Raw genomic sequence first — 11,757 nt, 5'->3', positions numbered from 1 at the left:
TGATAGATATCCAGAGGTACGGTGAGGCAGGGGAAGATTACAGGAAACATGCTCATTTTTCCTTCGCAGCAGTGAACCCCAGCACTCCGCCTCCACTTCCGGTCCAAACGGCCTCCCACACACGTGAACACAGTGCAGAGGAAGGATTTCTGGAGTGTGTACAACACATCGCTCATAACCAGCCACGAATCTGCTCCCCGAGCAGAGACAGAAACGTAGGCTTTTTTTTTTTTTTTTTTACAAAGCTTTTACAGCCAGTTTGGGTTTCATGGCCACAGCAGGTTTAAACCTGAGCAGGTTTACAATCACTCAGGACAACGGAGAGTAGTGGAGCGGGACAGCTAAAGCCCCAGGGTTTGACCTTCAGGAGGGGGCTGGAGCATGGAGGAGTTCAGCCTCCGCTTAGCCTCCGGGCCAAGGAAACCCAGCAGAGGTAACTGTGTGTGATATCTGATATGGAATATCTGAGTGCATATCTTTCTGCAAAAACAACCCCAAGCAGGCAGGATACTCCCCCGAGCCTAAGGTGATTCTTTGGGACACGATAACTAGATGTATGAAATGTTATCAGTAGTAGATAATAATAACAAGAGACACGAAGGGGATTCCACACAGAATTCATAAAGATACAAGTTACAAAAGCCTTGAGATAAGTGTGAACGCTTTCTTAGTAGAGATGCACGATATGGATCTTTTTCAGCCCATACTGAGAACTGACAATTACCTGCTTCTCATGGTCAATACCTAAACAATAACTGATCACTTTTCTATTTAAAAAAACGTTCATAAAATGTAGTTTGTGCACACTGAGGGTTAGAAAGGCTTAGATGTGGTGAGCAAAGATGGATGATTTAACACCCCATAGCAGCTTAACAGTTCTGACTCTTCACATGTTCATTTACTAGTACATTAACAACCTTGTAGTAATGGTGTCAGAGCGGCGACGACATGTTTGGCTCTCTCGCTCTTCTTCTTCTCTGTGTTCATTGCTGCATCGTAAACCAACCTTAAAGGAGCATACCCCCCACTTACTGCGCTTGTTAAGTCAATGAAAGTCATTTGTACTTTGTATTATTGACCGATAATTTATCAGCTCGTTATGTATTGTTCATCCCTATTTTTTAGACTTAGTTTCCTGATCCTAAAGTACTTTATTTTAACGTTTTGTGAAAAACTCAGCATAAACAAAAGTTTAAAAAAAATCAATATTTCATTTTGAGACAAATCTTTAGTTTTTGTGCAAACATGAGAACCAAAAACAGTGAGTCTGACTCTCTGTTAGAACAACAATAACACGTCTTTAATGGGTCAAGGTGTTTATTCTGGGCTCACAAAGGCTGCCGAGTGACTTTGAGACGACCTTGGCTGTCAGCAGACTGTAAATAAGGAGGAAGCTGCATGTGTTGAGCAGGCTGTCATCATGGCAGGAAGTCTACCCGACTCTCCTCCTCTGGAATGTTTGTTCTTTATGATAACTGATTCACACATAAATCAGCCCTTCACCAGTCATTTGTGTCAGAATGTGGATTTCAACCAGTTTTAGTTGTTGACTTGCAGTTAGTTTTCCTTTCTCTGAAGAAGTGCACAACAATTACCTGTTTCAGTTGATGAAGTCATCACTCAATCATCATTCAACAGTCATCAGTCAAACATCTTAATGTCTTTCAGGACAGTTCAGACCACAAGAGGAGCTTTAAACTAGATGCTCCGTCGCTGGCCTCCTCAGCAACTCATTTTCAGCGTTCACTTCTTCAAAATAAATGGATTCATACCACAAAAGGATTTGGACAATTGGCACAGAGTTTTTGGTGGTAAACAAAAGAATGAGATGAAGTCCTTGTTTGGGCCTCTCGTGTACATCTACATCTACTGCTCTTCTACTTTAATCTGATGTCAAATCAATATGTTCTCATGTCTGACTGAAGTCCGACTCAGTAACATTTCTGTATCACTTTCTATACGACACAAGTCTGAATTAAATGCTGATCAGAGAGAGAGAGAGAGAGAGAGAGGGAGAGAGAGAGAGAGAGAGAGAGAGAGAGAGAGAGAGAGAGAGAGAGAGAGAGAGAGAAGAGAGAGAGAGAGAGAGATAGAGAGGAGAGGAGAGAGAGAGAGAGAGAGAGAGGGATCGTATGATAGATCCTCTCTAGAGATCTCTTTATCGATAGCTAAGCTTCGTCTTCTCTCTTTCTCTCTTCTAGCTTCTTAGTTCTTCTCTTCTCGCTCTCTCTTCCTTTTTTTTTTGGCGAGAGAGAGAGAGGTCTCCACAGACAGACTGACTAAATGTGCATGTTGTAATGTTACTGCCTTTTATTAGCAACTTTAATAAATGCTCTTATGCACAAGAAAAATAAACTAGTAATTTATCTTAGAAATGATGAAACACAGTGAAAGACATCATTTTCAACAACCACATTAACAAAATGTCCAATAGTCTCTCTGTTTATTTTCATTCTTACCAACTGCTTGGATGATTCAGTAAATGTTAAGCAAAGCATGTAAGCTAATAGGAGTCCCATTCAATGCTAGCAGAATTTGCATTAAACATTCAAAGATTAAATTGGTGCAGGAATGACTCCGTGAGTTCACTGTGAGAAGCGTTGGCGATCGTCCCTCCAGCTCACGGAGGTCATTAGTTAAGACCTCAACAGGAACATGGGTTTTTAAATCCATCAGTGCGGCAGCTTGTGAAACAACAGAAAACACTGTATCATATCATGCATTATCACCGAGAAGACATTCATCTGACCAGGAAATGCAAGAAATGTGCTTTTGTTATAAACCCTCATGGATTTTAATGCCAATTGTGCACTGATATCAACTCGGGCTATACCCTACTTAATGTGTTACTGAAAGCCCCCCAGGGAGACAATCTCTGCTATTGTTACAGCTCGGATTAGGCATCTAAATAACTCGACACCTCCGCAGCCTGCCCGTCATATCTGCTGCTGATCGTCCCTCTTCAAACGGCCGGTATTAGTGGCTCCACAGGCGTCTCTGCGTTGCCGGGCCTCGTGTGAATTCTCGACACTATTGTGGAAGTATCACATCCACGTTGGATGCATCGGACCTATAACGGTGAATTATCCGGCTCGCAGGAATTGGCCGCCATACTTCATTCACAGGAATTCAGCAATGACAGCCCTCTCCCCATGGAGGAATAAACGTGGAGTCCTCACTCACCACGTCTCTCTCCGCTCACACTTCTTCGCCCTCAGCTCTGACACATCCGCTCTCTTCAACATACAGATATCTGTGCTGCTCAAGGTGTGTGCTGACAGGAGTCGGTGTGTTTCGGGTAAATGCAGCACAGGAAGCTGAAGCGAGGGTTTGGTATTGTCTCTCCTTTCACTTCATGTTGGAAGTGAATTTCTCACAGATTTAGATTGACTTCTTATTTGATGTTACGTCCCGATAAATCGATCTTCAGAAACAAGTGAATGCAAATCCCTGAACAAACCAAGTCACCTCTGTTTGCTCGTGTCAACTGGTTTAATACATTTTGCATTTTGAAATCACTTGAACATAAGCAGGAAACAGGAGTTTGGTCCTGTCTCCTTTGAGGACTTGATGGGTACTGTGTACTGCTCATAGGTTGTAATACTATAGGTTATATCTTACATGGATAAAGTTAAGGTGAGGGCAGGTGCTGCAATCTCAGCCAGCACCAGCGTTGTTACAGAGTCCTCCTTCCTTCCTGTCTGGGAAACCATGAAGCATAAGAACAGACACATCTATACTTATTTAGAGTAAACAGAACTATACTAGGATTACTATTCTACCTTTCTAGCTCATGTATGAGGATGCAAGCTACTTTGCATCATCATCAAGTCTTTAGATACGTGCAAGGAGGTCACTCATGACGCAGGATTTTGCCCAAAGCAAGATAACCCCTGACAGCCGTGATGGTTCCTCAGTTCTTGTCTACAAACTTCTGATTTGCATACAACAAGGCAGTGTTGAGATGGAACTGTTGTGCCAAATCACTGTTATTCTAGCTTTTTAGTTTTGTGTTGTTGCTTAAATCCTGAAGTTAAAGTTAGTAGAGCGACACGTGACAGATCCCGGGGCTTTCTAGAAATTCATTGACGTTCAAGGACATCTGCATTTTATAAAAGAAATCATAGAAAATTGTTTTTGTGGTAAGATTCTTGTGGTCGTGGGACTTACTGCACAATAAGACGAGACAGTGTATTAAATTAAATGTTTGGTAAACTGTTGATTCATAATTTTGCTGAGAAATGTCCCAGATTTAATGTGTCTGGATCCAAATCAGGAAATTCCCACTGAGGTTTACAGATGTTTTGGATTATTTGAGTCCTTGTAGTGTGTAAAACATTACAGTGCTAATCTGCATTTACAGTGCACAAGTATTTGGACAATGGTCAGTTGGGCTGTAGAGGGATCACGTTGCAGTGCTGCACGCAGAATACATGAACGTCGGTGCGTAGACTGACGCACGTAATGTGGAACCAAAGTTCACAAGCACGAGTTCCGCCCAGAAACCTGTAGCAATAAATGCTGAGGTCAGCACATCAAATTGATTGGCATGCAAGTAAGTCACACTGTGGCGAACGTAAATGGAATGCCGGAGCTGAAGGTTGTTTGGGAACAATTAATGGTTGCGTGAAAGACGAGGTCGGTGTGTTCGCGTTGCTCCATCGTTGTAGGGTCTGAACTCATTGTAACACTCCTCCTAATGCACAAATTGAGATTTTGCTTTCCCTTTGGGAAGATTGAGTGTTTATACAGTTGTCAGCTGGTGAAATGCTACCTCAGTTACCAGGAAGAGTGTCTCTGTCCACTTCTACTGTCTTTTAAAACAATATATAAAAGGAACATGTCCTATGCATCAGCAGCATCTTCCTCTTCAACACAACGACACAGTAGTTTGAGCAGGGCTTTGAGTTTTCATTCAAAGAAATTATGAACTCCTCTTCAAATGTAATGAGCTTTCAGAACTCATAATGCAAAGCATACAGTATGAGCTCAACATGGCCTTGATACGCAGTGAATATGTTGCAGCAATAAAGTAGCCCTGCAAAGTTGTGAGTTCAAACACTCCATCAGTCGGAGAGAGTTTGTGAACGAGGGCAGCTGAGGGATGAGCAGCTAATTGCTCCGCAGATCGTATATTTTGCATGAGTTTCTCAAGCGTTTTGCAACACATGTATACAGGTGTTCAGAAATGAAGGGGACTTTTGACACACACACACACACACACACACACACACACACACACACACACACACACACACACACACACACACACACACACACACACACCAGTGGCTGAAATTTCCGACCCCAGGCCTGATTCCCTTCAACGCTCTCTGTTTGGTGCACGATCAAGGTCTGGCTGAGCGGCATTTAATGTTGAAATGTTTCCCGTTTTCTTTTAATGATCAAAAATAATGAAAACCTCGTTCAGATTGAAATCCAAAACACATGATCCCATATCTAAACTGTTAACCGAACCATAAATCTCTCTGCAGTTTGGAAGGTCACGTTTCCAAGAGTCCACAGTCTAACTGAGACACTCAATGACTTGGCATGTTGACTGACAGGGAGACCAACAGACAGCTTGGCTCAATCAGTGCCATGTGGCTTTGATGCAGCATCTATATATTCTCTATTTTCTTCTGTGTATTGCTTTTTATATACTCCTACTACTGTGTGTGTGTGTGTGTGTGTGTGTGTGTGTGTGTGTGTGTGTGTCCTACATACAGTATATATGCATATACATACATATAGAGTATGCTGTTTATACACATGTGTGCATCAATTCAATCAATCAATTATCTTGTTCGAGAGCTAGGGTTCATATTCAAGATTAAATTATGAGTGGGACCTTTTTCTTGGGCTTTTCACACATGTTGCAGCCATAAAAAGACAATATTTTACATAAAGCAACATACAAAGGTATTAAAATTGGTTAGTTTAGATTGTTAGCATGCACACATGAGCAATAAATACAAGGAACAGCTGGGGTGTACAGGTATTGGAAAAGTTTAAAATTGTAACCTGATGGATGAAAAGTCAGCAAATCACCAACGTTGTTCAAATTCACCCTGAGGGGGACATGAAAGTTTGTAACAAATTTCATGGCAGTCCATCCAGTACATGACATGTAACCGTCATTGTGGTGCTCCAGGAATCATCAAAGTCATCCGGAGAAATTGTCTGGAACCATGAAGGTCTGTACAAAAGTTCAAGGAAACCCATCCAATAGTTTTCCAGAATATTTCTCAGGATAAGCTTTGGCCTGGTGGTTGCACTGGAGGAAATGTCAAGGTATCACCAAAGTCACTGGGATAAACCCTCCGGGGAACTTTAAAGTCAGGACTAAATGTCACGGCAATAAAGTCACAAGTTGTGCAGATATTTCAGTCCGGACGGGTGGGCCAAAGAAAATAATTATGATACTGTTGCTTAACATTTGTATCAATATAGCACACTTCCTTGGACCCAAAGCCAGAGGGACAGGAAGTACATTTGGAAAGTAAGCGAGAGACAAATGAACACAGAGAGATAGAGTTGTAAGGTTGTCCATCTCCTGAACTTGAACTGCAGGAGTCCATGTGCTGCTGATATGATATATGAGGCTCCCTCTGTCTGCCCATGCCAGCTCTATAGGAGGCAGTTTCATCTCTCTCTGCAGGGGACACCAGATTTATGGAGCTGAAACTGTACGCCTGTAGATATGCTCTTCCAACTCCCACCAATGAGTGAGGAAAGTTAACAATCAAAGAGCAGAGCGAGCGCAACATCATCTCACCTCCTCTTCTTCTTATTGGTTATGATGATCAGATCTTAATGTGTAAAACAACCAGCACGTGTCTTAAAGAACTGATTGATGTGAAAGCTGAACAGTTCAATTGATCCAACAAGACAGGCTGGTTTGGGGATTCCCCACATGTTCTCTTTACAAACTCTCACACATGCACACACTCGTCTGTTTATGGACAACAAGTTTTCCTCCTCCTGTTTCCTCTGTCTTCCAGTCTGCCTGCCTCCTGCTGCTTAGTCGTAAACTCACGTAATATGTTTAGCATGCTCCGCAATCATCTAACTGCCGCTGCTCAAGGCCGCTCGCTGTTATCATATCAGCACCGCGAGGCCGTTGGGCCATCACAGGATACGTAGCACTGATATAAAGCATCTGCACTGAAATGTCAGGAAAGCCAGGTGGTTTCTGATTTCATTACTGGCTTTTATTGTAACATTTTATTTGATATCTTGTGTAGTTTATTCTCTCTTAAATGTCCTGTGACTTAAACTATCTACAGTACATTCATGCATTCATACATGTATCTGTTGTTCATGAGGCAGAATGAATCCTAAACCACTTAAACCTCACAATGATGCATTTTCCTACAATCACGAAAGATGATACAATTTGACATTTTTATTAAATATTGTGGTGTAACAAGCAACCTGCTAACAGCTGTCTACACTGACTTGCGAGGCCCACTGACTAATAGATTCTGAATAAAGCGCTGTATGTACAGGTGGACAGCTGAGAAGCACATGTTGATAAGACCCCTTTGAGCTCTTCAACATATATGGAGGAACGTTTTATCCTCCCGTCCAACTCCTTACAAGACAGAAAACAAGCCCACCTTCCAAAATGGCAGAGTAACACAACATTAGCAGCATTAATAACTGTAATGTAATGAAATTGTAGTCCCTTGCTACCTGGGCGCCTCGCTAGGGAGGTGTTCCAGGCACGTCCAGCTGGGAGGACACCCCGGGGAAGACCCAGGACTCGGTGGAGAGATTATTCTCCTCACTGGGAACGCCCGTGGATCCCCCAGTCGGAGCTGGAGGATGTGGTCCGGAGAAGGGAAGATTGGGGTTCCTTACTGGAGCTGCTTCCCCCCCGACCCGACCCCGGATAAGCGGTAGACGATGAATGGATGGATGGTCCATTGCCTCCCCCGTCACTGCAAAACATTAAGTACAAAAAAGTTCATTACAACAACATAAGAATAAAGAACGAGATTAGAAAAGTGATATTGTGCATGATATTGAAAAGAATGTGCACATGATGTTGAAAAAGTAGTGTTGCACATGATATGGATATTAGTGTTGTTCTTCGTGTCTGATTTTCATTTTCATTTTGATCAGCATCATCCTTAATGTTAAGCATTACTATAATTACTAAATGCTCATCACATTCAGGGTCTTGCACGATGAACAGGACCCTGGTCCGCCTGGTTTACTCGTAAACTTAGACCCTTTAGGATGGCAGGACTACATTATCAGAGTAAGTGCTTCTTTCTCTTCTGCCTGCGAGATTGGACTAAAGTTCCAAACTGTGCATAAATGAAATTCAATCTGTTACATGCATACATGCACATGCCAGCTGGAGTCAGAGACAGTCGTGCAGACAAATAGACTTCCCAGTAAACTGAACTCCCCTGCTGAAAGCCTTAGAGAATACATCTCATAGAATATGTAATGCTTATACACAAGAGAGCAATCAACAAAAACGGGCCTCCTTCCTACTGCCTCTCTCTCCATCTCCCTCTTTCTTCCTCAGCTCTTATCGTTTCCTCGCCAAACCCCGCTGGATGCTAAACTGCCGTAGATCAAATGTTGGAAACGGTTCAATTCTAGATCCGCCCGGCTCTACAGCAAATACTGATCTGATCAGGTTTTGGGTGTAGTATGAAACCCGTGCATAACTTGCTCCATGTGTTGTGTGTGAAAGTGACCCTTCTGTGTGGGGAGGCTTACAGTAAGGGCTGTTCAACAATGCCAAATGTTTCTTCTTCTCTATTTTCCATCTCACTTTATATGTTCCTGCTGTAGACATACACAGTAGTGACTCGTCATTTACAACTCTTTTACAGTGTGAGGCACGAGAGGACTTATTCTCTACAGACCTGGGTTATACTGTGTAGACTTAGCAATTCACTCGTGGAGTATGTTTTAACCTGCGCGGAGAACAAGATGGATACAAGACAGCTCATTGAGCATTATAAAGATCAATGACGGGAATCTATTCAACCATACCACATGTTTTTCGATTATTTGTTAGCTTGCAGGTAGCCCTAGGTTTTCCCTTATTTCCATATAGTATGAAGATCATATCGGCAAGGACTAGAGATCGCTTGATAAAGATAATGTATTAAAGCAGGGACTCTCTGTGGTGTTGAAGTACAAGACAATCTTTAGATTGAGTAAAGCTTTCTGCGTTGGAAACTGCATTATACTACAAAAAGACGACAAAAAGCTCAAAGAAGAAACGTTTTTCTGGTGAAATAACCCTCATGAGGGGCTCAGCGTCTTCCCCCTCATTTATCAAGCTTCACCTCCGGAGCACATCACAGAGAGACGGGGCAGTTGTGGCCCAGTGGGGTCAGAGATATACTGCCCTGTGCATCCAGATAGGCAGGCAGCTTCCTCCTCTGACAGGTCCACCGGTCTTACGGGGCATGAGGCCAACCGGGAAATCTCCGGAGACTTTCACACAGGAGGTCGAGGAGGGAATACTCTCTGGAGTTCAACAACCAGGAGAAGCTTTTACGTTGTCATATACACAGCTACTTATAATGTTATAAACGTATATATAAATATATGCTTATCGTTTAAATGTATATTTATAGATTGCATGTTATTTCCGTGTCTGTGTGGGATTTCTCCAGGTGCCGTGGTTTCTTCCAAAAGTCCATTAATATGCAAGTTTACTGAATTGTCTTTTCTGAAATGTGAATATTTTGATCTATTAATATAAAGAATTACTGATAATTATTTACACAATTCATAGTAAAAGCACCTATAATCAACCGTACAATAGTGATATCGAGGAATTTGGTAAGCAAATATCATGGTGTTCGATTTTCTCTGTATCACCCAGCCTTTGGTGCATGACAGTAAAACTCTTCAGATATTGTTATTGGCCATTTGAAAGATCTTTACTTATAATGTATAACATCTTTTTTATTCTTTTTTTTGGAAACAGGATTGGTGACACCTTCTCCTGTACTGGCAGTTACATGCATGCAATACATTAATGAAGATCACAGACTCTTAAATTCGACCCATTTATTTTTATTGCTACTATGTTATTTCTTACAGCACTAGATCAATGCAAGGAAGACAAATCAATAATGACAAACAAGGAAACAAGTTTGTTCTACAGTCATTTCCTTACATTGGTACATATGAAAAGACATATAGCTTTAGTCATTTTTAAAACTTAACAAAGTCTACTGAACCCTCTAAAGATTCTCCCAACTATCTTTCCAGGACAGATACACACTTAGATCTAAAGAAACAAATAGGCCTGGGGCCAGTATTCTGCATTTCAGTGCATGGATGCCGACTTAATGCCTGAGCCTTTTGTAAAACACGGCTGCAACAAAAAGGCAAATCAGGCAAACAAAGGTGAGGACACCAAAAGCCACAACGAGCCCGACGGAAGAGTCGTCTTCTCCGGCGACAAGAGGCTTCTCTTTGGACTCGTTGCTATCGCCTTTAGTGATGATCTCTGTAGAAGAGATGGTGTAGGTCTTGGTTATACCTGCAGATGCATCCAGGGTGTTCCTCTTCCTTCTGTTGTTGCACTGCTTGAAGGTGCTGCACAGGCTTTTTTCACACAGCCGGGTGATGCAGTGGTGGTAAGGTCACGTTCTGCTGCTCGATGAAGCGGAAGGCCGGGAAGCGGAAGGCCGGGAAGCGGAAGGCCGGGAAGCGGAAGGCCGGGAAGCGGAAGGCCGGGAAGCGGAAGGCCGGGAAGCGGAACCGGGCGCTCTGGCTGTCTCCATTCTCGACCATGCTGGTGAACTGATCCTTTGAACAGGGGATAAACAGGTCAAATATGTTGGCGTTGGAAGGCACGGGGGCGATGGAGGCGTAGCGCCGATCGAGCAGGACATGGTACTGCCCCGTCAAGTTGGTGGCCTTGACTTCGACATACACATTGGTCCTCAGTTCAAGCCCCAACTGTGGAATGACCAGTGGTTGGGTGTAGTTGGCGTCGCTGAACAACTCCATACTCAAGGTGCTGATGAAACTCCCATTGTTGTCCTTGATTGCAATGGAGGAGGCCGACACAACCAACTAGGTGTTATTGATCATATATTCTAGTGGATAAGCGCATGAGTAGAAGTACTTCAGCTCAGCATTGTAAGTGATCATGCCATAGGATCGGTGGACCGAACAACTCCGCTGATGTTGACCTTCTGGATGTTGGAGAAGTCAGAGAATATACCGGTACCGGCAGCACTGGTGGTCCTGAATATGCTTCCACAGGCATGGGTCGTATTTATAGGCAAGTTAAAGTGAGCAACAGATGTAGTCACAGAATCATCGAGGGTTGCTCTACACACCGGGTCCAACATGTGGTTCAGGATCAGAAGAGTCTTGTTGTAGCCAGTGTACATGACGGGGCAGACTTCAACCGCCAGATCAATGGATGAAGTGCCGCACTGCACTGCGATGTCAGTGACTTCTGGCCGTCTTGCTTCTGTCCCACATTCATTCAGCATCAGCTGACTACTTCCGCCTATAATGGAGAGTAAAAGTAAAATAATCTTTATCGTTCTTCTTGCTTCTTCTTCTTCTTCTTCTTCTTCTTCAGCTTTGCATTTGACTTATTACACGCTCTGCTGAAATCTTGACTCTGCTGCTGAAGTTTGAAGTCTTTGGGGTGTATTCAGGGTCTTTATAGGGAAGTATTTACTCTGGGATTGGCCAAAAACAAGGTTAAGCAACTTGCCATTTGTGAACAACTGTATTGTATTCAGT

At 42.9% G+C, this 11,757-nt stretch overlaps 1 pseudogene; it reads right to left on the bottom strand.

Annotated features, from left to right (window-relative positions):
• Window positions 1-9,367: 9,367 nt before the first annotated feature.
• Window positions 9,368-11,498, bottom strand: LOC115026561 (zona pellucida-like domain-containing protein 1; annotated as a pseudogene).
• Window positions 11,499-11,757: the final 259 nt, after the last annotated feature.

This window comes from Cottoperca gobio, chromosome 21 (genome assembly GCF_900634415.1).
Source record: "Cottoperca gobio chromosome 21, fCotGob3.1, whole genome shotgun sequence".
Classification (NCBI taxonomy): Eukaryota; Metazoa; Chordata; class Actinopteri; order Perciformes; family Bovichtidae; genus Cottoperca; species Cottoperca gobio.
Note: the sequence above shows the minus strand (reverse complement) of the source record. Positions and strands in the feature narration are given on the sequence as shown.